At 46.5% G+C, this 27,627-nt stretch overlaps 1 protein-coding gene across 2 annotated transcripts in view; it reads left to right on the top strand.

Moving 5' to 3' along the window:
- The window catches only part of EMC3 (ER membrane protein complex subunit 3), a 302,422-nt gene that overhangs the window by 4,736 nt on the left and 270,059 nt on the right, over positions 1-27,627 (top strand). Inside the window, exon 2 of one of the 2 annotated variants that reach the window (XM_069644094.1) lies at positions 14,800-14,903. The exons of the other annotated variant lie outside the window; for it this stretch is intronic. The gene's annotated coding sequence lies outside the window, so the exon portion shown is untranslated. The remainder of the gene's footprint in view (positions 1-14,799; positions 14,904-27,627) is intronic. 2 annotated transcript variants of the gene reach the window in all.

The following is a 27,627-nucleotide window of genomic DNA, read 5'->3' as shown; positions in this document are numbered from 1 at the left end:
CTACACTGGCTTTCTGAACCTCTGCTCACCAGGTCAGAGTTCAGAAATCCATCTTAACATACCCAGCCCTGACCGCAAGTTGATCCCCTATTCTTGCAGTTGGAGTAGCCATTGTTCCAGGCGTATCGGAGACCTCGGGCCAACCCTGTCATGATTGCGATGGGGGGTTTATGGTCAGTGAAGATTGTTACAAGGCCGAATAAAATATGTAGTGGTGGAAGTGTTTACAGCTCCACAAGACCGCCAATGTTTCCTGCTCGATCTGAGAGTAGCAGTGTTCAGTGTCTGAAAGACCCTTGCTGGCATATGCCACAAGTTGACTCACCCCTGGGTCATTGACCTGCAGGAGCACTGCCCGAGCCAGACGGGGTTTGCGTCCACAACAATCTCTGTGGTGCGGGCAGATTCGAAGTAGGCCATTGCTGTGTCAGTAATTAGGGCATCTTTCACCTCTCGAAACGCCTTGTACTCCGACTGCCCCCATCGCCACTCCTGATCCCGCTTGGTGAGCACCTGTAGGGGTTCTGTGATGGTTGCCAGGTTGGGGATGAAGCGCCCACAAAGGTTCACCATCCCTAGGAAGCTTTGCGCTGCACATGGCAATGCCATTCCGGGGACAATCCTCCATCGTGGAAGACGAAGCCAAAGAAATCCACTTTTGGTTGCATGAATTTGCACTTGCGGTTGTTGACTGTCAGGCCGTGATCGGTAAGGCGGGTCAGGACTGCCTCAAGTGGGAGAAGGGGCTCTTTATGAGATTTCGAGAAGACGAGTACATCGCCTCTGACGTTCAGGACTCCAGGGAGCCCCGCCAGTACGACCCTGATGGTGTGCTGAAATACCTCTGCCGCTGAGGACACCCCGAAGCTCAGTCTCTTGTACCTGAAGAGCCTGATGTGTGAAGAAAATGTACTGGGTCTGGAGTCCACGTGTGGGGGCACCTGAGGGTACCTGGCTTTGAGATCGAGGGTGGAAAAGACCTTGGATCCTAGCAGGTCAGCAACAATGTCATCCAGGATGGGATGGGGTGGCACTCCCTGCAAATAGCCCTGTTTGGTAGCTGCATGGTCTCGCTTATTCTCACCTCCTCTGGGGCTTTGGGCTTAGCAGCAACTATGGTGGGTGACACCCATGCCGTAGGGCCCACTACCCTTTCCATGATATCAGCCTTCTCCAGCTTCCCCAACTGCTCTTCTGCCGTAGATGTAGTGGAATGTGGCGATGCCGTAAGGCTACCGGCTGCACTGCAATATGAAGCCTCACCTTCTGTTCTTTAGACTGCCAACCCCATCAATCAGGTGTGCGAACCTTGCCAGCAAACACTCGGAATTCCCCACGTAGACTTGGAACGCGAACGGTACCAGGCCACGATCCTGTGCTGTCGAGCAGGTCAGCAGCATGTCCTTTGCAAAAGGGGTGACATAAAACGCGGTATCCACCAATCCGTTGCCATGTGTCACTGAGGTGCGAAATGCCCCATCCAGGGATAGGGGCGAGGAGCTGCCATAGGTGAATATTTGAATTCTGGGGCATTGCAGCGGTGGTGACAACCTCTTGAACTGCGCCGCTGGCATTACATTGACAGACTCCCCCTGTGTCAATGAGTACCTGCATGTCCTTCTCCAGGACCGACACAGGCATTGTGGTTTGCGACGTATGCCCACGTCTCCCAAGCAGATTGCTGAGACGAAGAATGCTTCTTCAAGGTCCTCCGTTTCCAGGGTGGGATAGGTGGTGGCCTTGCAGCTTGAGGGCTGGGCCATGGCCCTCAGCACATCCTTGCAAAGTGGTTAGGCTTGCCGCACCTTCTGCAGCGATTTCCCCATTGCCAGGCATTCTTGCTCATGGGGTGTTGGACCCCCCAGTTGTTGCATGCTTTTTGCTCACCACCGTCATCCGGCCCACCAAACCTTGTTACTCCATGTGAGGGTCGTCCCCTGGGCTTTGGTGTCCCACTTGCTGTAATGGCACATACTATCTCGAACAAGCCTGCTTTCAAGGCCTCTTCCATGATCCCATTGAAAGATTATGGTAGCTCCTGTGCCTGGCCCAACTCCAAAATCCGCTGCAGTAGGACATCAGGTTCCTTTAGGATCTGCCGCCGTAGGGCTGTCGATGTGTTGAATAATCTGGGCACGTATCTCATCTTCATCGTTTAGCCCGCAGGACATTGTCAGGCGCTGCAGTCATGCATGTTATGCGTCCAATGACTCCGGGTCCTGGTGTGCATGCTGCAGCCGGAACCTTTCATTGGAATAGTGGGACCAACTATTCTCGGCACCATTCATAGTCACAATTGACCATGGGTCTAAAGTAGGCCTGTAGTGCAGCTTTTGCTTCCGCGTAGGAATTGTCGCCTGGCAGTAGGGATTTGTAAATCTGGTGTGCCTCACTCCCTGCTTAGAAATGGAGCATTGCCTTCATTTTTTGATCATCATCCTCTCCAGGTGTGGCGAAAACATTTCCAGCTTCTCAACCCACAGGTCCCACCTAGGTCCTAGCGTCGCCAGTGCTCCTGTGACATCAAATTCTGGGACTGAGGCACCAAATTCTTTGTGTCCTCCCTGCATTTCTGGATGTGTCCCTGTACGTGCTTGCCCCACGGGTGGCTTGGGGTTTAGGCGCCCCATCATCCTTCCAGTCACCCTCATGATTGGCAGGGTCTGTTGGTATCACCCTGTTCTGGATTGGCTGGCACTGTTCCTGAACCCTTCTTCTTGCCGCACGAGCTCCCAGATAGAACCGCTAGCTACGATGTTTCGTGTGGGACCTGACCCATAGTGCCACGTTAACAGGCAGTTCCCTGCCCCAGGATGACCCCAGGTGTGGTTGGCGTATGGTGTGCAGGTCTGTAGGCTGCTGACCTCACGCTTTAGGGTGGTTGAGTCTCTTTATTCCTTTTCCTCTTTCTCCCCCTCTCACTGTTTGTCCTTTTTAAAAAAAATGTTATATCTTTATATTTTTCGTGTTTTTTTTTTTAGCTCTGCAGTTCTCACTTTACCAGCGTGGCCTGTGGCGCAGCAAGCGTCTCGAGAGGTACCACTTGGTGCGCTCTCACCTCGCTGCCGCCTCTGCAGCAGAGCTTCTTGACGCCTCAGCGGGCTCCTGCACGCCGCTGGCTGCCATCGTGTGGGGCAGTGGGCCAGATCCCACTTCGTCGCCAGTTACGTGATCGTAGAGCACAAGAGCGACAAGTAGACAGGTGCCGCTACTGCGGAGGAGTCCGTGCCTGGGCGGGGCCTCCTTTTATTGGCACACACGTGGGTTATCACCTGACACTGGTAACGGCCCACGTCACAGCAGGTGGCATGTGCACTTGCTGTGGTCTGATTTGATAACATAGTAAAGCAAAATCAACATAAACTAAAACTGCACAGCTCGCCCATGTGCTAGGCTGGGTTCCACTCAGTGCTTTAAGTGGCATTTAAAAATGGAGGGGGGGGGCGGTCTCGAACGCCTTCTGATGCAATATTTGGGGGCGGGCCCTAAAAAGGGCCTCGTTTAGCCTCCAATCCAAAGTAGCTAATTCACCTTTAAAAGAGGTGGGGCATATGTAATTGAAGGAGTGACCTAAGTGACCCTTTCATGCGAGCAATGAAAGGAAATGCATTCTACTTAAAAAAATATACCACATATAATTCATGTCCTGTAAAAATATTGACAAAAATGAATATACCCGAGTATAAAATAGCTCATCAAATCAAAATAGGTCAACGTACCATGCAGCCCACAGTTCCCTTGAAATAAATTCATGGTTCGCGTGGACTAATTAAGACCATCTTTTCATTAAAATGTGTTGCAAAAATCAAAAAATGCATTCTCTTATGATTTCCCTTATGTGTTTGAAACAAGCTAACTCCAAATGTCTTTAAATGCTTTTGTGATTTTAAACATTGCTGATAGCGCCATCTGCTGGTGAAAAGCAGTATTGCCACTAATGTTTTTATTTACACTGCTAGGAGTGAAAGAAATGTGGCTGGTGAAGTCATTTGGGGAGCCCTGGCTCAAGGGCAATAATTGGCGACTGCCAAGGCTGAGTCCTGGTTAGCCACGGCCAACTTAAAGCCCTGGTCCCACTCGACAAAGTCACAGGAATTTTGGTGACATCTCTGGTTTGCAGGGCAGATGCAATTTTATCAGGGGTAACTAAACTTCCTGAAAATGATCTAATGCAGCTTCATAATCCAGGTTGTGGAAACTGCCACTTGTACAAGCAAAACTGCATTAGCTGGTTTCCAAACTGTACCGTACATATTTGGCGGGAGGAGGGTTGACTAACATCTGATTCATGTCTGTGAAATCACTTGCTCGAGTTTACGTAACATCTAAATCTTGCTATAAAGATCGGGCTGAAGGAATATTTTGGAGGGTCTCGGGGAAATAAAGCGAAATATACAGAAAATTAATCAAGAATACTCCATGGACCCAACGAAAAAGTCACTTGAGGGCTAATGTCACAGGATCCTCATTTCAACTCTGGCTCGGCGAGAGATGTAGAAACATGAGACAGATGAGCCATTGGAAAAAGTTTAGCCTGATATTTAGTAAATAACCGAAGTGACATTAGAACATATGTTGTTGCCATCTTTCCACTATTCAATAAAAGCTACAATATAATGATGTGGGTAGTAAAAATAAGTAGTGTTCCTTATTTACATATTATGATGGACATGGTCTGAACGATAGGATATAATGATATCCCTTTTTATATAGCGCTCATTACCAGATTTATAGGCAGGAAAACAGGTTTGGAATGGCACGTCGCACTTTGCCTCGGTGATAGCTATTTCCCAAAGTCCGTATAGAAGTAACTAATAAAGTCTTAAATAAATCTTCATCTGTTTGTGGTGAATAAATCCGCCACCACTTGTTTCGACCCAAGTCGTCCTCAAGGCCTTTGTCTGGAATGCTAAATGTGTGGTTCCGAATGCTGGCGCGCTGGATGGATGAAAATAGTCTCCAGAGAGTGCGTGTGCACGAGTTCCTCGCAATGAAGGTTTTGTTCCCAAAATATTTTTTATAGAATAAAGGACTCAGTCCTGTCAGTGTTACCTCAAGCTCCGTTTCTGTGCTACCAATTCAATGGGCTAAAATCCCGGGTGTCGCCTAACAAACACTTCATTGCAAGGAACTCGTGCAGACGTTCTCTCTTGAGACTTGGGTCAAAACAAGTGTCAGCTGATTCTTTGAGAATAAATCATTAACTACAAACAGATGAAGATTTGTTTAAGACTTTATTAGTTACTTTACAACAACTTTGGGAAATAGCTATCACTGGGCATAGCGCGACATGCTATTCCAAACCTGTTTTCCTTCCTATATTTACTTTGAAGTCTCTATGGACAGACCTCATGGAATTGGCTTCGCAACTTGTCGCATCATGGATCTCAAGTGGTCTTAGCGCACTCTCGAATGATTGGACCCATACACATTGTTACTTCAATACGAGATGTATCCCACTTTTGAGAGCCATAGCAGGGTTCGACATTTCAGGGAGTTACTTAACTTCTGGGTGTAGCCTAGAAGAGCTTAGTTAACTGACATCAACCTCTACCAGGAGCTACTTTTTGGCTCCCTATGCCAGCTGGTACTAGAAAAATATACCTGTCTGACATTCATTCTTTGTGCTAGGGAATTTGACCAAATCTGTATAAGGAACATTTAGGGGCATGTAAAACATGATGGTCCATATGTGCTGGACACAGTTCCAAAAGTAGACTTTGATTTCATTCTCTGTTACTTTTAATCTTTTGTACTGCTTTTCTTTAAGTCCTCCCTTACAAGTACATTGTCCTGCAAACTCATTCATGAAAGTGGGCATTAATGGCTACAGGGCAACAATGAGTAACTCTTAGAGGAAAATCCAGACACCCAGAAGCTACATCTAGCTCCTTCTTCATGAATATTAAATTCGACCTGTGCATAGTAATCACTCTTATCAGCCAATTTAAGGTTATGTTATTAGGGTTGTATAGCGCATTGCTGGAATTTTCATGGTATCCAGGCGCTCTGCGGCATCCAGAATAGAGTGGGTGGGGCTTTGGTTAGTTGGGAGGAGATGGAAAGCCAAGATTGCAGTGCTTTGTGTTGAGTTTACACATTGGATGGACCCTGAGCTCCTTGTGTTAGTAAACTTTCTAGGTGAGAAATGTAGGAGGCATCAAAGATCTTGTGCCTCATCATGAGTTGGGCAGTAGCCTTTAAATGCAGCAGTACTGCTACAATCATGGGTGCTCCCTCTTCTCAAGAAGCAGACTTTTGACCCCCTCATCCCCACTAATTATCGGCCTATCACTACCGTACCTTTCCTATTGAAGATACTAGACAAGGTTGCCAATACACAAATTCAAAGACACCTTGAATCAAACAATCTACTGGGAGCCAGACAATCTGGCTTCCGCCCACTCCACGGTACTGAAACTGCACTCATTGATCTAAAGACCCAAATAGACGAACTGAGAGACCAAGGTAAAACGGCACTCCTCCTCTTACTTGATCTCTCAGCTGCTTTCGATCTGGTGGATCACAGGGTCCTCTGCAAACACTTGGACACTGCTGCACACTTCTCCACGCATGCCACCAAATGGATTGAATCCTTTCTGAGTGAGAGAACAATGAGAGTCTTCTCCCCTTCAGCAGCAGCCGACCCTCTTCCAATCACGTGTGGCGTCCCTCAAGGCTCCTGTGTTTCACCAACCCTGTACAACATATTCAATAAACCCCTCTTCAATGATCTGGACCTTCTAGGTATCACCTACACTAACTATGCAGATGATACACAGATTCTCCTCCCGCTTTCTGGGGATCACAGCGAGGACGGGGAGTTGGTGAATAGGGTGTACCTCATTATTCAGGCATGGATGGCATCACATGGCCTCTGCCTGAATGATGATAAGACTGAGTTGATCATTCTGGGCACACAGGCCAATATCAACAAACTAGGCAAGGGACTACTCCACGTTTAACATAGATGGCAACAGCATCAATGTTTCGCGTGAAGTAAAAACACTAGGCTTCTATCTCGACTCCACCATGTCTTGTGCCATACAAGTAAACTCTTTAGCCTCCACGACAGCCTATACCTGCAAATTAATAAGAGCAGGTAAACCCTTCTTATCTAATAACAGTTGCATGATCCTAGCGAGAGCCTTAATACTATCACAACTCGATTACTGCAATGCCCTTTACAGTGGTGCTAACAAAACTATCACCAAAATGCTACAAATCCTACAAAACAACGCCCTTAGAGCCGCCTTAGGTATAAACAAAAGGGAACATATCTCCTCCACTAGACAACAATACAAATGGCTCTCCACCAACAATAAAGTTCACCTAAAAATGCTTTCCCTGACAACGCTGCCCCCATTTACCTGATGGACAAAATAAAAAGAAAAATCTCTAGCAGACCTACAAGAACTCCCAAGTCCAACTGAAATTCCAAGATTTAAACTTGCCAAAATTTGCGGCACTAGCTTCCCTGTGCTAGCCGCTAAATGGTAGAATGCCCTGCCACATAACCTTAGATCAGATCAACCTTTCCCTCACTTTAGAACAAATCTTATCAAACACCTCAATGACAACAACACGTAAGGACTGAAAGACTTTAATTTGTGTTATGTTACTTATCTGAATGTATATATGTATCATCAAAGTTTTACCACTATCGTAAATTTAATTATGCAACATTGTAATTTGAATTTGCTGTAACACTGTAATTTCTACGCAACATTGTAAGCTTCGCATATTCTGTTCACTGCGCCCGGTTACCCTCGGGTCTGGCGCGCAATACAAATAAATAAACAAACAAACATTTAAGGGCTGGCCCTATTATGAGTTGGGCGTAACATTTGGAACTTTACATCAAGCTTTTTGCTGGAGGCAAAAATCCTGCTTTCCGCCCATTTTTGGTGCTATTACTGCCTGCGCTGTTACTCACCGGCCGGCGAGATATCCGGGCAAGCGACCAGGAAGGTTGTACTGGATGTTGCTTGAAGAATTCGAGATGGAGCCTCCACCTGAGCCTCCTCTCTGTTGAGGGAAATAAGCTCTTTTTGATGATATGACTCTCAGCTGCAATAAATTACAGACTGAGAGACCAATCACCCAAAAGAGCGGGGAGAACACACTGCCACGGACCAAGCTAAAAAGAAAAAGACAATTGGTAAATACTTGGGAAGAGCAAAGATCACCACAAGAAAAGCCTCACAAAAGCAGAAAGTACCTGGGTCACCCACTCCCCTTGTAATTGAAAAGGAACAGAAATGGAATTTCCCCTGTAAGTACAGAAAAGAGATTAACTTCTATTTTGATGGTTCAGATAGGAATTAATAAAGAAAAGTTAAGGAAGTCTTACCAGAACAGGAATTGAAATAACCTAATCAATCCAGGTTAGAAACAACAGAGGTACAAAACAATAAACAGGAAGGTTAGTAGGGATGCTATACCCGGGCGGCACGAGGAGCGCACTAGATACGGGTAGGTGCACTTCTCAGCAAGGCGTCCCTGTGTGCACTTTCAGAATGAGTCTTTGTGTACAATCAGCAAAGCGTCCTTGCGTACACTTGAGGGAGTAAATCCAAAACAACGGGATGGAGTCGGAATCCACAAAAGAACACTGGAATTGAAGAAGGAAACAGTACCCAGTACTTGGAGTCAGCTGGGAAGGTGAGGAAAACTAGGTGAAGGCGGTGGTAGGTAAATCAGGACAGAAGTTTCTGTACAGTAAGAATTTAACGGAAGTCAATCCAGTGAACAGGCAGCGAGATCTGATACACAGGCGGGCGAAGGACAGTACAGAATCAGGAAGCAAGCAATCCGTAGGACAGGCAAAGATCCGGTACACAGGTAGGCAGAGGACAATACAGAATCAGGAAGCAAGCAAACCGTAGGGCAGGCAAAGGTCCGGTACACAGGTAGGCAGAAGGTTTGAGAAGTCTCAAGGCAGTCCGTAATTGAAACACAGGAATTGGTACACGGGAAGGCAATGATAAGGAAGGCACAGAAGACGAAATTTTGGATGCCGGTTGCAACGTTAATCAGAAGCAGCGTCTTTCCCGCTGCAGTGCCTAATATACCCAAGAGGCGGAGCGCCGTAAGCCTGTCGGAGCTCACGTTCCAAATAGTCAGAACTACACGCAAAAGGTAGGTTTCCTGGGAGTTGTAGGCAAAGGCTGGGTTGTCAATACCTTTGATGTTGTTGAGCCCAATCTCCAGGGTAACCGCCACCGAGAGAAGTAAGGGGCTGAGAAACGTAGGATACTGTGGCGAAGCGTCACGACTTTGGTAGGTACCTTGAAAGTGGTCTGTTTCACCTGGCGTGATGAGGAGTCGCGCGGGTCATTCCGACCCCGATGTGTGACATGCGCTAATAGTGCCATGAAACCCCCATTGGGTCCAATAGACCCAATGGTAAATAACCGTTAGCCCGTGACTCGTAGCGCCGGACTGAGTAGCGGTAATGCTATTCGTGCTGGCGGTATCCTGCGTCATTACTGTCGGGATACCGCCAGACTCGTGATGAGGCCCATTGTGTCCACAGGGGCAAGCTTGTTGTGATAAATCAACTTCCGGGGTACCAGTGGTCCAGGGGTGAATATCGGTTTCTAAACCAACACTCAGACCCACACCTCTAATACACCAGAAGGGATCCGAACAGATTGGGATAACAAGCAAATTATAAACCTTGTCTAATTTTGGTAACATGAACAGAACGACCGGCTTATCTCCAAAAGGTTGTGGGTCATTGATTAGTTGCAACAGAATGAAAATACAATTATTACCGAATGATAAAAGGGACAGCCCATTGAAGGTTGTATACAAAATATCTACTTTTATATCACAACAGACCGCTCTAACAACACTATGCAATACAACCCACCCTGTAAAGGAATGCAGAGGACAGACAGTTTCAAAGAAGCAAAGGGGATGCACTCTGGATACTGACAGGAGGGTAGTCGGTATGGTTAATAACCACAATAGCTTAAGGTTACTTGGCTTCAGCACCAAGGGAGCAATGGGTCTTAAAATTCTCCTGTATGCATGAGGTCATAATCAGAGTGTTTTGCCACAGGAAAGTTAAAGGGGTAAAAACATGTCATACCAAGTCCCACCCATCTTCCTGTCTGTTGTTGATCAAAGTGTCTCTGGTTAACAGATTTCTCTGTGGTTCCTGTTTAAAGCGGCAGGTCTCCCGTGAAGCTGCGGTGAGACCAGACTCTCTGGCTCCTGCAAACCACATTCTCTTATCTGATGAATTGGGTCCCCCTACCGGGGAGGCTTACTGTAAACCCGGAATCCCAGACATAACAGCTCACTGTCAGTGGCACTGAGGGCGGGAGCTGGCTTCAGGTTGACACAGTTACATATGAAAGCTTGTTGTGGTTTCCTTTCTTCTTTGTTAACCTCTGCAGCCAGGCCCCATGTGGGCCTGTTTGAAGTAAACTCTGTTAGTATGGTAATTGCTTCCACCAGCTGCAGGGCCTATCAAAAGAGCATGGCGGATCCATGGAACCTTTGTTAGTTAATCAGGCAGGCCATGGCAGGGGGAAGGTTGGCCCTCCCCCTTTCTGGAGATTATATGGTGTACTCCTGGCTGTCATATCCCAACTAAATATGACATGGCGGACTGTGCCTGTAGCCTGTGTCCACCCAGAATACACAGGTCTATATGTTTGTTGTGGTGTGAGCCTACGGAAATGTGTGCGGATTAGCCCCACACATTTCCTGAGGTTGGTCTACCATCATTCCATTTAATTAAAGTTTTCAAAATAGCCCAGGCGAGCGCACACCCACTGTGCAGAGGGTCAAATTCCTCACATATGTATATATTTTGTTATGTGTTTTGATTACCATTGTAATTTTACACATAAATAATGAGTAACAAAAATATGCAATTCGAACCAACTCAGGGGTCCTCCAATCCCACCATGTAAAACTCGTAATCAAAGAGCACACACTGGCAAAGAAGCAACGCTGTTTAAACGCCATTGAAACATCCACCGAACAGTAGTTTTTTACTACAAATACAATAGTTAATGAATTAGGAACATTTGTAGCTCAAACTCTTCTTATGTTTAAGTGGTTCCCAGGAAGTTCATTGGCTAAACTACATCATATCCTTAGAGCTAACGTATGTTAATAGAGCGTGATTGGAGCTAAGAGATCAACAGTATCCCAACTCATTGCCTCCCCATGTGGCGCAACATCAATTCTCACCCCTCCTAGGAACAGTTTGCAATTAGTAAAATAACATTTGTGCTGACCACCGGATCTTTATTATAAGGCCATTGGTCAGCACCATTGCAAAAAGAACACCAGATACCCTGCTTCCGTTGGGAAGGGAGACATTCACTTGGCACCTGCTGGATATTAGCTTTCGCAAACCTTGTAGTGGATACTCTGAAGGCTGGCCGCCTCCCAGGAACACAGAAATGTATCGTTTGATTGGTTCTCCCAAGAATGCCACTCACTCAACCTCCCCTCCCCAAAGGCACCCATGCCCATGTGAACGGTTCTCTGGCTCATGTCCACTTCTCTTCTACCCCGAGTGACCGCAGGATTGGATTGCCACCCTGTCATTAAATCACTTAGTGTTGTTTTAGCTGCTTGAGTCTGCCTGTGACACATAACTTGAGCTCCGTCTCCCTCCTCCCTCCCGCGCGGGGTGTTGGTCATGTGTTCAGAGCAGGCTTCCGAGGCAAGGCCCAACCCTGCTAAATATGTGTTTATCTGGGATTTATTTCTATATTTTGTTCTGACGTAGAAAGGGTCCCTGGGCCGATGGTACACACAAGGCATCCGTACCCCTGCATTTCCCCATGAGGGCTTCTTTCATGGTGTGACTGCAGTTTGTTTGTGTAACCATGTTTTCCCCCGTAGAAGGTGCCCCCCACCCCCTTGCTTACTCTTGTAACTGGTAGTTGCACCCCACCCATGTGGCACTGAATTAGCCCCTTTAATACATTACCCCTTCGATCGATCTTTTGATCGACATCTCCTTCCCGCTCATTTCCTCCCCCTTTTCTTTGCGCACCCATACCCCATGTGACCCTGTTCCTGTTCTCTTCCTCTTTGTACCCTTCTATGTATTTCCCAAATACTAGTACCTTTGTCCCATCAGGTGAACACTCACCCCAAAATGCCTTTTCATATTCTAAGTCTTGTGGGGGTGCTGTAAAAATTAACTCCACATCATCCTCACTCTCATTCACGCTTGGAGGCTCTTCACATAGCACTTTACCAAGCAAAATTTTGTTTGCTGACATTATGTAGCATGCTTTTCTTTTGTGGCAGTTTCACCATTTGATAAACCACCGGCTGATGTAGACGGCGACAAGCATCACAACGAGAAAAGGGACAGTTATTTTGAACATTGCTGCCAGCCAATCCTGGACCCAGGCAAATAGTACGTCCAGCCAGGTGCTTGATGTGATGTCTTGTGTCTCTTTCATCATTCTTTCATGTATTGTTCATATCTCTTCGACAGCCTCTGTAAGTATTCTGTTGGCTGCATTGTTAGCGGTATTGTTGTGCAACATGTGCTCCCGATCTTATGGCACACTTCACCTTCCATAGCAGTCATGAGGTCGTTATATAACAAATTTGCAGGGTCCTCAGACATAAAGCTGTGAGTTCTTCTTACATTGCATTGTCAATTTTTGGTTGCATTAGCCAATTGAAGCCGCTCGTAACGCGTTATTTGAATCCATATCGTGTTGGCTGCCATTTACTCTTCCCCCACCCCCTCGGGAAGCAGGAGCAAACTGAAAAACACGGACTCGTTGCTGAAGAGTATTCAGTGTGGTGGGAATGCGTCCACATTCTGGGTGGATTCTGCTGATATATAATTGCTAGCCTTCTTCCTCCTTGTTACCTTTGGTTGTTCTCCTTGGGTCTCCATGGGTCCTGTTGCTTTATTCTTCCATTTGTGAGTGGGTTGCTTGGTGAATGGTACCAAAATTGCACGGGCACCACCAATGCAGGGCTCTGGGCTCCTTCTGTTATAGTCTAATATCATGTGCTTGGTAGCTTCTCCCTGGGCCATGCTTTCTAGTTTCATATAGTTATCTGCGTACACCTCCTCCCTCTCATCTATCCATTCTACTTCTACAGTGTGCCCCTGTAATAGCCCCCTTGTTTTGCACAAAGATGTATGCATCAGCGATCCCTCTTCCTCTACTGTCTCATCTTGTGGCAGGAATTGTTTCGGTGTCCCTGCAAGGTGGGGGATGAGTGAGCACACCTAGCAGGTGTCATTGGTGCTTCCTCGCCCCAACCTCTTCATCTCACTGTACCATACAATTTCAGATATGAGGTCCCCATCCTCCCCGATAGCATTGTAAAATTCTACCATACTAGATGTTCTTCTTTTAGAGCATGTCTCCTTTTTACCACCAGCAGGCATACTCCTACTACCCCTATGCATTAGGAACCAGAAGAGGAGGAGAAGACAGAAGCACAGAACAACCCAACCCCTATTATATTTGCATCAAGTTTTGTTCTCATCCTCCTATTAGTCTCTTGCCCATCTTCTCTTTCATTTACAGGCCTTAGGTAGAGTCTTTTTTTCAGTGCACAATGTTAATGTTAATTGTTGTATACTTCCCATTAGATGGCGCTTTGTCTTTCTGTTGTGCTGCTGTTGTCTTTTCGTGACAAACTTGTTCACTCCAATTTCAAAAAGGAACCCCCGAGATTAGGCCTTTGGGACCTCAGAACTACCATTGGCCATTTCCCGTGTGGATCCTGTTTGGTTTGCCAATTCACCAAAAAACCTAAGGAATTCAAAATTGGCCCAAAAACTTGGACCCTTTCCTCTATGACGAACTGTAAAACCAAACAAGTAGTGTACTGCATCCAATGTCCTTGTGGGCTGCGCTATGTCAGACAACGTCTCGACCAGTTCACATTAGGATTTCGGAGCATCGCTCAAGAATCCGGTGCCGGACAGATTCTGCACCCCTTGTTAGTCACTACATTGAACTACAGCACTCTGCCAATGATATTTTCTGGTGGATTCTAGATGTAGTAAAACATACTCCTAATGTGACTCGCTGTCTTCTTCAGAAGGAGGCACGTTGGATTTATCTCTTATCTACTCATATCAACGGTTTGAAGGAGGATTTCCTTCCAATATCCTGAGAACGTCTTCCTTTTCCTCTTCCTAACCTTCTCCTTCTTCCTACTTTGGTTCTCTGAGTCCCTCTGCGGTTTCTATTATTCATATTATCCATTATCTATCATCATTAGGCTGAGATTGCAGTTTCTATAGTGTTCCTGCAACAAATCACTGTCAGCCCGCTGCCTTTTTAAACTGTGCGCTCCGCATTCACGTGCACGTGTCGTTGTTGCTCGCCTACCTTCAGCACCCGTCTTTTTTCGTTCGTGATTCATCAAGAGCCAAGCTTGAGATGCTTTCCAGGGACTGGACGGCCCATTTACCTATTAAACCCATTGAATTAGGAGGCACGTCAGCCTCCAACCAATCCAGTTCTTCCTAAATGCAACTCAACAGGAAGAGACCTTTCAAATCAACGCCCCTTCCTCAGTTCCGCTTGCTCCTTTGCTTTTTCCGCCACTTGCAAGCGGACGCTTTCTGTGCATCCTGCATTGTTGGACGAAGTAAAGTCATGAGTTAGCCGGTAGCCTTAAGTAAACTCAAGGTAAGGAGCATTTGTCTCCGTGTTATTGTCACTAGTCGTACACGTAATCCGGTCTATCTCCGCATCTAATTGTTTCGATATGGCCGCAGGGAGCACTACTTATGCCTCCATTTGCATTCTTTTCTCTCTTTCTGTTCAGAGGCAGCACATTTCGCTTTCCCGTCTGCAGGCAAGAGGCTATCCACCCTCCACAGGAAGCAACACAGCTAACCGCTAGCTGGATGCACCCTCGTTCCCTTTAAGGTAGGCACATGTCATATTTTCATTCATTTTTTCAATGAGACACGTAATATTTAAAAGAGGTTCTCTAAAACCATGTATATTCAGATGCCCTTTTTAATTTTAACCTTTAGGTCCAATCCCAGATACTCAGCGGAACGCAATATTTGGAATCCATTTATTCCAGCGTTCCCCACTAAGCACTTTTGCGAAAGGTAGTCACCCATTTTTTAACATATTACCTATGTAGCTTCATTCATGCACTCTTGTTTCTAAAACCTCTTTTATTTAACTGCCAGAGAGCGTGTTTTCTCCGATGTGGCCCCTTGTCTGTTGATGCAGCCCTGCCGTGTGTTCACCCCGCTTCCATCCATCCAGACGCTCTGCGCTGGGATTCCTGGCTCACTTTTGCGCCTGGTTATCTCTACTCACCCACAGAAAATTGACTTGGTAATTTTTATGCCTTTGGGCGTTTTACTTTCTCTTTAAGCAATATGGGTAGTTGAATAGAAAGGGTTCATCTCTTTCATATTATTTACTTTGTTTATGTCTACTTCCCCACAGGGTCCAGTTGTTGTATGATATTTCGCCCTGAGGAAGGCAACTTTAACTATGTCATGGAATTATTGGCCAGACAGGTGGCACTCTTGCCGAAACGTGGTCTAATGATGTCAATTTAAATTTATTGTTTATGTCACTAATTCTTGACACGCACACGTAGGCAGACCTGTCAGAAAATCATAGGACATAGAACAAATTCTACTCCTGTCAACTCTTTTGAGAACAACTTGTGCAGTGGCCCAATATAAGCCATAAATGAGAATATTGGCTGGGATCTAGGCCACCATACAGTTGGCAGCTCGTTGTCCAGTTTCTTTTAGAATTCTCATTTGTTTTCTTTGTTTAAAAGTTTGAAGAAAAACCCATATTTAAGTTTTAGTGTTTGGTTTTTTTTTTTTTTTTGCTTTTTTGCTTATTAACCTTTCAACCATTGAACAAATGCATTTATATGTTTGTTATATTGCTTTATGTTTAGTTGTTTATGTATTATGTACACAACTGTTTTTTTGTTAAATATATTCTTTATGGTTTTTCAATCATCAGACTACCCTGCTTGCTTTCAGAGTCTGTTACAGCCTAAACATTTGAGTGATACCTTTGTAGTACACCTTAACAAATAACTTGTTACTTGAACTAATTATTAATTAAACCCACAGCAGTGTGGAATCTCTTGTTCTAGTTCTTAATCCCTTTCCTCACTGCTTATGGAATAATTCCCCCCCTCAATGCCGTTGGCGTTGCGAAAACAAATTCCAATGCACCGCAAAACCTCGGCTCCTTCCACTTTCTTACCACGTTCCAGACAAGAATTCTGTCCCCAGGATGAAGAGGCCATGCTTGTGGAAAGTCCTCCTCCTGGTGGGCACTTGTGTGCCCATTTGCGTTGGTCGGCCGACATGTAGATAGGTTGCTGAACCTGGCGAGAGATGTAGCGGAGAACATTTGTCATTTCTGTAAAAGAAATTTAATTTAGTCTCCGAGGATCTCTGAGCTAGGGATAGCATCCAAAATTGAACGTGTAGGAGGGACAGGCGTATGCATCCTCGTGCCCATTACAATTTCATGCAGAGTCAAGCGGTGATCCGCACTGGGTGAGTTACGGATGGCAAGAAGAGCAAGGGGGAGGCAAGAAAGGCAGTTTTGGCACAGAGAAGAGGTGAGCTTTGCAAAGCATTATTTAAGTAAGCCATTGAGTCGTTCAACAATCCTGTTCACCTGCGGCCGGTACACTGTACAAAGCTTATGTTTTTTTAGTCGCGCAATCTCATCAAAAAGATAGTTGGCGAAATGTTGGCCATTATCCAACTTTGTCTCTTCGCATACTCGCCATCTTGGAAACACTTTCCCCACCAAGAGTTTGGCTGCAGATCTCATGTCGTTTTTTACACATGGTCCTGCCTCAAACCAACGTGAAAATGGACAGACATCGGTGAGCATGTAGCTATAGGAGGCACATCTTTCTTGCCTGTCAAAATAGTCGATATGCAAGTACTGGTAGGGCCCATCCGGCAGAGGTATTGTTCCCTGTATGGTTTTCAAAGTATGACCAGACAGAAATTGTTGGCATGTTACACAGTTTCCCATGAGCTCTGCCACTCATGCAAATTCAGCACATACCATCCTTCACTCATTTCAGCCGCTAAACTTTCTTTAGATGCATGGGTGGGGAAGTGCAGCTGTTCTAGCGGTACACGTAGCAATTATTTTGGGCATTACAGGCATCCCGGTGTTATTATGCCTCCAGATCAAGTTGGTGGATGAGAGTGAGCACCCACACTGTATCTATAAGCATTTTCCTCTTTTGGTGCTTCTCCTTGCAGCTCTATAATTTGTACTATGGGTTTTGTGTTAAAACTCTCCTCTCTCTCTTCCTTCCCACCCACCTACCTTTCTGCTGCCATAAGTGGGGCTCTTTCTTTTGCCCTTGGGCACCTTCTTGTACTTTCTTCAGATAAGTAGACTGATTCCTTTGCTGCTCTGTAGGCCATTTCGTTTCCTAATGATATTCTGTCTTGTTTACCTGTATGGGGGCGGCACATTTTATTGCCACTTCTACTGGTACTTTTAGGGCCTCTATTAACTGTTTAAGCAGATCTGCATGTTGCACAGGGGACCCGTAACGTCTTCTGAACCCTCTCCTTTCTTAATGCACTGATCATTGCCACCAATTCTGCTGCTTGAGCTGAGTATTGTGAGGGTAGTCACTGCTGGGATGCTATTACATATTACCCATTTTTGCTGCACACTACCGCCGCTCCAGTATGTTCCCTTCCTGGTCTCCGGGTCTGACTCGGTAATATAAACCATGTCTGCCCCTATTAAACCATGTCTACCCCTACTATTTCTTCTTCCTTTACCTGTATGTCCCCCTCCATTCTGTCCATGTGCGCTGCACAATCGTGTATGTAGTCCCTTTCCTCTACAGGCTCTGCTAGGTAGTTAGCTGGGTTGACCACACAGCACCTTATCACCTCAATGGTGGGGTTGATCAGTATTACCTCGTAGCCTCATACCCTTTGTGTGGGTGATGTGCTTTTTGATTTATTGTGGATGGCATATAGCTAGTGCTTCACGTACAGTACTACTGGCCACCCCATGGTGATTGTCGCTGCCTTTTCTACAGCAAATGCTGCAGCTGCAAGCGCTTGTTCACACGCCAAGTGTCCCTGCATCCCAGGGTTTAGAATACCGCTGTAATATGCCAGTGGCTTGTGTCCCTGTGGCTTCATTTGTGTGGGAACTGCCGTCATCTCTGAGCTGTCTGAATGTGAGAACAGATCAAATCTTTCTCTGTAGTTTGGGGCGGGATGCACTGGCGCATGGGCCAGTGTGTCTTTTAACTCTGAAGCTCTCATTAATTTCTGATGTCCATTTTAGTTCCCTCTTCTCTTTTTTTGTGCTCCTTTAGGCCCAATAGGGGTTTTGTGAATGTGGAGTAATCAAACACCTATGCCCTGCAATAGTTGCATAGTCCTGGGAACTTCTGCCTTTCTTTCACTGGGCGTGGGTGAGCCGTGTAGTGAACTCACTCTACCCTCTCTGGTGCTACCCTGCGCCCCTCAATGGATATTATCTGTCCCAGATACACAACCTCCTCCTGACAATTTTGCAATTTCACTTTGTCCACCTTTGCTCTACACTCTTCCTCATCTCACTGCATATCAACAAATCGTCAAAATACTGGATCAGTGTGCTTGGCATTTGTACATTACTCATACCCACCTAGATCACTTTGTTAAAGATACTTTGTGATTCACAGTACCTTGAGGCAGCCGAGTGTGCTTGAATCTGGTTCCACGATATGTAAATGCGGTTAAGTATCTTGAATCTCGGTTCAACGGAATAGAAAATAAGGCGTTTGTCAAGTCAATGACTGTGAAGTACTTCCTCTTTGTTGGGATGTTGCACAATATTATGGCGGGGTTCGGGACCAAGGGAAGTTCTGCCTTAAGGACATCGTTTAGAGGGTGCAGATCCTGGATGAAGCACCATGACCCACCCTTCGATTCCTTTATCAGGTATATCACCATGTTGCATGGCAATCAGGATGTCTGAATGATGCCCTGCTGCCATAGTGCGTGTTGAGTAGAGATTATTCCCTCATCTGCTTCTCTGGCCAATCTTTGTTTTCTGCATGGTGCAATAGTGCCCTTTTATCTTCACCGCTCCCCCACTCTTTTCAGTACCCCGAAATCATGGGGCCCCTTGGTCCATAATTTCTCTGGCAACTTTTCGAGATCTTCTTCTGAGTGTTTGTTCCCTTGTTATTCTAAATGTGATAGTATTGGTACCAGTTTTTCTGTCACTTGAACTGGACAAGGTATCTGTATTTGAAACACCATCTCTTCCTCCTCCTCCTCTTCAAAGAACAATAGTTCATTCCATACCCCATTTATGGTCAGTTTTGGGTCAAAGCATAGCACTGTGCACCATTCCATGTTGTCATTGTCTGTTCCACACACAATCACCATGTCTGTGTATCACTATCTCCTCTAGCTGTAACATAACGGTTGCCCCCTTCATGGCATCCTTCTGGATCTGTGGTCTGAACAGAAATTCTGTGGCCAACCTGAACACCTTCCCTTGTATCCCCGGGACCCATCCTAGTAGGATTTTGACCCTGTACAGGAACATGCTTGGGTACAAGGGCTGTGCTCGCAGGGTGCATTTGTGCATGCACCTCCAATAGTAGTGCGGCCACGCGCGTGTAATAAATGCCTGGCTTGGTGCATACCATCCCTTTCTCCGTGAATTATATTGCTGTGTTTAGCTTGCTGAGCAAATCTCTCCCTAGTATTTTGATCAGAGTTTCTTTGGAGTACGGTAGTGGTCCTACAATGTGTTGCGTCCCTATTAGTGGTACATTTTTTGTAACGGGAACCATGACCACTGCCTCAGAGAAACCCTGCATACCCATCACCTTGTTTGATAATGGGGAAAATCCCCCCTCCCTGATGCAGGATGTGGTTGCACCTGTGTCTACAAGAAAGTAAAATTCTCTTGGTCCTGTTTTCACTGCTACCTATGGGTCATCAGTTACTGCTAGGAATGGATACACTCAGGCTTTCTGTGCCCCCCCCTATTGTTGTGTGTTACTTGGTGGGAAAGAAAAAGGATTTCCCCCTGAAATGTTGACCCCGGTTTAGTGGGGCACTACGTTCTGTCATAGTACCACTGCAGTCCCTGCCGCCACTGCTGGAGGTTTTGTCACAGCTGGGGCTGTTATCCCTCCATCCGTAGTCCCTCCTTGTATCTGCATCCCACCCTGCTGTGCGGGCAACTGTGCTTGTTGTGATTGTGCTGGAAGAAGCTGTATCTGCTGCCACTGTGGCTGTACTTTACCGAAACCCTGTTGCTGTGCCACTTGGATTGCCTATACCTGCGCTTGAAAGGGCAGATGCGTGCCTGGTGCTCCATGTTTTGGCATATATAACACGGTCTGAAGACCCTGTACCCTGATCCTCTCTTCTTCGTTGTGGGTACCCTCTTTGCATGGAAAAAATCCCCTGTGCATGTAATTCCCTTGTGGTGAATTTCCCCATTGCAGCGTGTATTTCGTCTGAATGTAACTCCCTTGCTGTGGCATGTTCCCTGTGGGAAACCCTCCCTGCGGTGCAGGCGCCACTGCTGCAGTGTCTAGCACTAGCATTGCCCCTTCCTTTGTGTATTTTGCCAGTTTCTTTTGCACCAGTTTGTTTTATTCCTTGGCAGCATTTTCTGCTGCCTTCTCTCACTTTTCTGTTTTCGTTTGCAATAATGCACTATTGTTGCCTGTATTTCAGGCCAGCCCTTAGCTTCAATGCCCACAATTTTATCCAAGTAAGCCTGTGCTTCAGTCAGCCGTCCCTTTATCAGTATGTGATAGAACAAGGGGATGCATTCATACCAGGACCTTCGCATCTCTTTGTGTCCATAGGTCTTGCACCTGTTTTATTTAGTCTGCTGGGTCAAAATCGTTTTTCATTTTATAAGTCAATACTGTGCCTAGGTCGTAACTGTCAGCTTAGATACTTCTCAGAACCTCCCACATGTTTACTCAACAGTTATTAAATGGAGCTCCATCATGATTTCACCCCTTTGCGTCCTGCCTGGTTCCATATTTTGCCTGCCTGCTATCCTATGATTGCTGCGAATACACTTTTTATTTCCCCGATGGCTAATGTCACTCCTGACATATTTTTCCCGAGAGTCTGTATCCATTTACTAGCCCCTGCCACGAGGGAGGGCAGGCTGCATATTAAATTGTCTCTGTCCATTGTTTGCAATGGTACATAATTAGTGTCCCCTCTCCCTTTCTGTTGCAATGGCAATTACGTGTCTTTGGGTTCATTCCTACTCCCACTGTGGTCATTTGAGTTTTTCCCATTTTCACCTTCCCGACCCTGCTGCGGAGGGAGGTGGACCAGTCCCTGTTGCCTCCATCACTGTCCTGTTGCTTTCGCTCTTTCCTCCCTCTCCTCCTTGTTTTATTGGGCGTCCATTTGTCTCTATCCCCATAACTCCAGTTGCCCCCTAGCAGTCCTTCATCTGAGGCCACATCGTCGTTGCCACCTCCTACCACTTCTTTCTTCTTCCTCTTCGTCTACTTTGAATTTTATTCTCCCTTAACTCCCTTACTTTTCCTCCATACTAACTCTCTCTGCCTCACTGAATTAGGCGTCCACCTGTTGCCTTGTATTCTTTTCCATGTCCGCTAGGTATTTCCTCTCTCTCCTTGTGTGCAGCTACTCCCTTTGTGTGTTTCTGTCCTTTTTGCTGACTTTTTTACACCATCCCGATGTTTCTCGCTGGGGGGTAGTATACCCCGCTGCGGGCCGTAATGCCTGGTAGACACCATAGGACAGGGGTGGAGAGCTTGGTCGGCTCCCTCCCTGGCATCCTCTTCCTCCTTTTTCACTTTTCCCTCTTTTGTTTCTTCATATAACTTACACGGCCCCAATATGTTTTGCCTACTTTTCAACTTGGAGCCCTTGTATTTGTTAACAATTACAAGAATATATTTTCTATTATTTTGCTGTCAAAATGCATGGAAACACTGACCTGCAGTCTCCTGATCCCATTTTGGTTCTAACCTCGCCCCCTGGCTCTTCAACCAGTATCTGGCACTTCTCGCCCACTGCATCGCTGCTCTCTGCCCCTACTTTCAGTGCTATGCGGATGATACCCAGCTCATTTTCAGGCTACCCTCGGCCTCCTCTTCTCCGTCCCTCATCTCTGACTGTCTTTCTGCTATCCAGGACTGGTGTGCCGCCAATGACCTCTGCCTTAATGCCAATAAGACTGAGATTCTACTCATCGGCACAACCACTCCCTCCTTCCCTGCAGCTCTCTGGCCGGCCTCTCTTGGCCCTCTTCCTGCTCCTACCTGCAAGGCAAAAAACCTCGGGGTCATCTTCGACTCCACACTCTCCTTCTCTCCTTACATATCTGATGTCTCTAAGAAGTCACACTATCAGCTAGACCTCCTCAGAGGTATCCTTCCTTTCCTCTCCTTCCCCCAGAAGCTCACTGTCTCTAGAGCCCTGGTTCTCTGGAAGCTGGACTACTGTAACAACCTCTATCTAAATCTGCCTGCCTCTACTCTCCGCACTTTGCAACTTATCCAGAACAGGACTGCGAGACTTGTCCTTGGCCTCAAGCCCATGGACCGTATCTCTCCAGGACTGAAATCACTACACTGGCTCTCAGTGACTGCGAGGATCAAGTTCAAAACCCTCTGCATTGTCCACAAGGCCTTCTGGGGCCTTGGGCCAAAATACCTTCAACTCTCTCTTCCTAAATATCTTCCTTCTCGAGCTCTTCGCTCATCCGCCTCCAACTCCCTCAGGGTCAGCCGCTTCTCCAAACAACGAGTTGGTGGCAGATCTCTCTCTGCTGCAGGGGCCTCCCTCTGGAACAGCCTTCCTGCCTCCCTGAAACTTGAGGAGAACCATCTCCGGTTCCGGAAGCACCTCAAAACCTTCCTCTTCGCCTCTGCTTTCTCTCCCCTCTCTCCCCTGCTAAAGTTACTGAAACTGCACTGAATCTGCAACTGGGCCACTCGCCGTTCTCGGTCCTTGGCCCAGCCACTCTCCCCCCGCACTGCCTCCCTGGCACCCCGTGCACTACGGGACTGTGTCTGTATCCCACAGCCCCCCCTTCCCAGCACTTATCTGCACTTACTCGCACTGCCACTTGTTGGCCCTTGTTATTTCCTATATGCTATTGACCCTGTAATGCACTTTCCCCTCTCCCTTTCCACATTGCACTTCTCCCGTTCCCCTCTACCCTTGCACTTGCGCGATCTGAATGACACCTGGCCTAGTAGGATCGTTGTCTGTCTCCCTTGGTTTCCCCCCCTTGCCTCGTTGCGCCTTGAAACACTTGTGTATAGGCGCGTTACAAATGCCATATCATATCATATCATATCATATCATTGAAAGTTGTACTTTAATAGTTTATCGCGATACTGGGGCAATTTTCGGTACATGTGGTCCAGTGAGCTGTCTAAATAGGCCATTATTTCCCTCCCTACCTTTGCCTTTTTATCCGAGCTACCCTGTATTTCCTTCCCCCTTTTTAGTACTCACTCCCACTCTCACCTAGCTCATCGTTCACTCTGGCCCTCTCCACAGGCTCGACCAGGCACTCCACTCATCACACTGGCCCTCTCCACAGGCCTGTTCACTCACTCTGTGTTAGTATCCAACGGTATCCAACAGTCCTTTCCACAAGCTCACCGTGACCTATGTTATTTTTATTTATTTCCTTATTGGATATTTGTAGGACGCCTATACACAAGTGTTTCCAGGCGACACAAGACAAGAGGGAGGTCGGGGGGTGGGGGGGAGCAAGGGAATCAAGGATGTAGAACAATAAAAACGGTTATATTGGTCTTGTGACAATCCTACCGGGCAAATGCTTCAGAAGGTGGTAAGTGCAGGGGCAGAGGGTGTAGAGGCAGAAGTGCAGGAGTGGGGTGCCTCCAGGGAAGGGTGCAGAGAAGTGCTGCGTGTGGCAAGTGCAGAGGAACAAAAGGGGGGGAAAGGGAGGATGAGTGCGGTAGGCAGAGAAGGCCAAGTTGGGTTCCCTGGAAGGGAGCCCAAGGGAAAGTGCTGGCAAAGGATGCAGGGGGACTGGTGGGGATTGGTCTGGCCCCTGTATGACTCTGAAGGGACCAGTCCCCTGTCAGAGGGAGAGTTAGCATGGGAGGGGGAGAGGAAAGGAAGAGGAGAAAAGGAAAGTCTTGAGAAGTTTCCGGAACCTTAGAACATCTGGCTCAAGTCAGAGGGGGGGAAGGAGACTGTTCCAGAGGGAGGAGCCAGCCGAAGAAATGGATCTACCTCCACCTCTCTGCTTAGAGAAACAGTTGAACTGCAGAGAGTTGGTGCCAGAGGACCGAAGGACTCTGGCCAGGAGGTATTTAGGGAGGGAAAGCTGGATGTAAAGAGGTACCAGAACACATTTTTAGAACAAATAGACATTGTGCCTTCTCTGCGCCGCCTGCACACAACCGCTGGTACAATGCCAAGCGCACTATTTTACATGAGGTACCTTCTGATGTTGACTTGTCCACCACGAGTCCACACCATAAGACAATACTAACTACTGCACGCGTGTCCCTCTCTTTACCCCCAGGAAAGAGAGAAAAAAACTCAGACACAACTCTTACCCCAATGACGCAGCTATACAATTGCTGGTACTACGTGCAACTCCTGCTCTAATGTAGGCGTACACACACTTGCGTCCACTCCCTAATGGATGGCACGCACTCATTTCTAATACTACACCGGCCATTCATCCTCCCTCCTTGAGGATGCGTCCTAGACACCAAAAAAATCTATTCATCCCCCGCTGTGGGCATGCAACAATTATGCAGCGCGTTCTTGCATGGCTATACTCAAATCCTAGAGACCCTTCAGTCCCCTCGGCACTGAGTCTCCAGCACAAGCTCACCCCTCCCACTGAGAGTAGGCTGCGCTCGGGACCAGGCAGACCTTCGTCAACTCAGCGTCTGCAGGGCCTCCTCAGTGATGGGCATTGGTCAGGTCTGCAGTTGCCGGACCCGCGCACCTGGCTTGAATATCCTCAGCTGACCGGGAGGACGGAGGATCTCGCTGGGGCCTCCAAAAATGGACTTGCCGTGGTTTGGGGGGTGGGGGGTTTAGGGATAAGAGGGGGTCCTCCGATCAGTCTCTATAAAACTCGTAATCAAAAAAGGAGCACACACTGGGCAAGAAGCAACAGAACAGTGGACTGGAAACCATTGAGAGCTGACATCTGGGCATACAGCGAACAGTAGTTTTATACTACTAAAACAGTAGTCAAGGAATTGGCAACAGTTGTAGCTCAAACTCTTCTTATTTTTCAGTGGTTCCCAAGAAGTTCATTGGCTATACTATGTCATTTCCTTAGAGCTAGCGTATGTTAGTAGAGCGTGATTGGAGTTTACAGATCAACAGTATCCCAACTCATCTCCTCACCGTGTGGCACCACATCAATTCTCACCCCTCCCAGGAACAGTTTGCAATTAGTAAAATAACATTTGTGCTGACCGCCTGAACTTTATTATACTGCCATTGGTCAGCACCATTGCTGTCAGGCTGAGGTTCTAGTCTTGCGCCTGCGGAAGCTGCTGAAACCCCCGACAATACCTCTAATATGTAGCACTCAAGAGCTCTGAATTGTTTAACAGCTCAGTTTACCACACTTCAAAGGGAAAAGGGGGAAATGGATAAAATAACAAACACCAGGCTGGAAGCTATTGACTAGCTGGCTCATCACCTGTAGATGAAACATAAGCAAATGCAACACCCTGATTACTCACTGAGTCACTGACCTTGAAACTATATCCTTAACTAAATAGTTTTAAAGACCATACCTGATACTTCTCTTGAATATGCCCTGGGAAGTGTATTTGTAGGTAAGTTTTCCTTACTAGATGTCGGGAATCTTAATGATCATTCTGCCTTCATAGTTAGGTCCTAGAATGCTTTAGCAATCTTTTCCTGCGACTTTAAGGTTCTGCTCCCAACAAAACTTTTTCACAAAACTTCTAAAGATAATCTTGAAGCAAGGAAAGTTCCAAAGAAATCCATTAGGAAAATGTTTTCATGCATTGAATAGTCTCATAGATATGAAGAGCTTGAAACTCGCGCTGAAAATTCACGTAGCCTGAAGATCGCGAACTCACGCTAAAATCTGCGTAGCAAAAGAACACGCGCTGAAAATCCACGTATCCTAAAACTCGTACACGCGCTGTAATATCACGTAGCAAAAACAAGCACATGCACGGTTGAATTCTCGTAGCCAATGTTCTCGCTCACGCGCTGTTGATCCACGTAGCAAATTACTCGTACACGCGCTGTAATATCACGTAGCAAAAACAAGCACACGCACGGTTGAATTCTCGCAGCCAATGTTCTCGCTCATGCGCTGTTGATCCACGTAGCAAATTACACGCACACGCGCGGTTGAATTTCTCGTAGCCAAAGTTCTCGCACATGTGCTGTTGATCCACGTAGCAAAAACACACACACACACGCGTGGTTGATTTCTCATAGACAAAGTCCTTGCACACGTGCTTTTGATTTCACGTAACAATGTTCAAGCACACGCGCTGTTTATTTCACGTAGCAATACATTTGCGCACATGCGCAGAGATTTTTACGAAGCAATACACGTGCTGTAGATTCATGTGGCTAAACGTTCGCGCTCTCGCTCACACGTGCTGAAGCTTTACTTAACGGAACAATCACAAGCTTGCATCGTTTAATCACATAGCTCATAGAAACACACGCACGTGCTACAGTTTATACGTAGTTAAAATGAACACGCTCGCACACTTGAATTTTTCAATTTAAATAAGTTCTTTTCACATTAAACTTCTCAAAATAAATTAAGTAAGACTATTCAAAGTTCAGAATTAATATTTACACCAACATTGAGAAGTGAATAAGTCACTGTATATAGTTGGAGAGACACAGAACCCTTGCAGCACTCCACATGTAATGGGGACTGGGTCCGCTGCGGCGGAAGGTGAGAAGACTCATCGATCTATTGCTTAGGAACGATTTGATCCAGTCTGTGGCCTCTTGTGAGAAATGTGCCGTTGATGACAAGTGTTCACAGAGTATGTTATGGTCGACCAGGTCAAAGGCGGCTGAGAGGTCTAATGGGAGGAGTAGCACACATTGTCTATTGTCTTTTAGTTGATCTATTTGCATTTTCAGATTGATAAGTGCAGTTTCCATTCCGGGGAGAGTTCTGAAACCCGATTGTTTGAGCCCTAAGAGATTATTAATCTCTAGATAATGGTGGATTTTGATGTATGCCGCTTTATCAATTATTTTAAGGAAGAAGGGCACAGTTGTTATGGGCCTGTAATTCGTTGGAATAGTGGGGTCTAGTTAAGCTTTCTTTAGCAGAGGTAGCACCCAAGCGTCTTTGAGGTTGATAGGTACCTGGCATGTCCTAAAGGAGGCGTTTATTAATTTAGTGATAAATGGGGCAAGGTCTCGGGCTGCTTCTTTAATTATTTATGCTGGGCATATGTTGCCTTGGCATCTCAAAGCTTTCAAGGAAGCAATGATTTTTTTTCAACCTCTGACGTGGACACTTGGGCAAATTTGAATTCTTGAAGTATATTGAGGGCTGGGTATTTCTGTAGCTTCTGGGCTGTCTCTAAGCTACTGATGTTTGTCCGTTT

The sequence above is a fragment of the Ambystoma mexicanum genome, chromosome 2p (assembly GCF_040938575.1).
Source record: "Ambystoma mexicanum isolate Mex_15411 chromosome 2p, UKY_AmexF1_1, whole genome shotgun sequence".
Classification (NCBI taxonomy): domain Eukaryota; kingdom Metazoa; phylum Chordata; class Amphibia; order Caudata; family Ambystomatidae; genus Ambystoma; species Ambystoma mexicanum.
The sequence above is the reverse complement of the archived record's forward strand: the minus strand, read 5'-3'. Positions and strand labels throughout refer to the sequence as shown.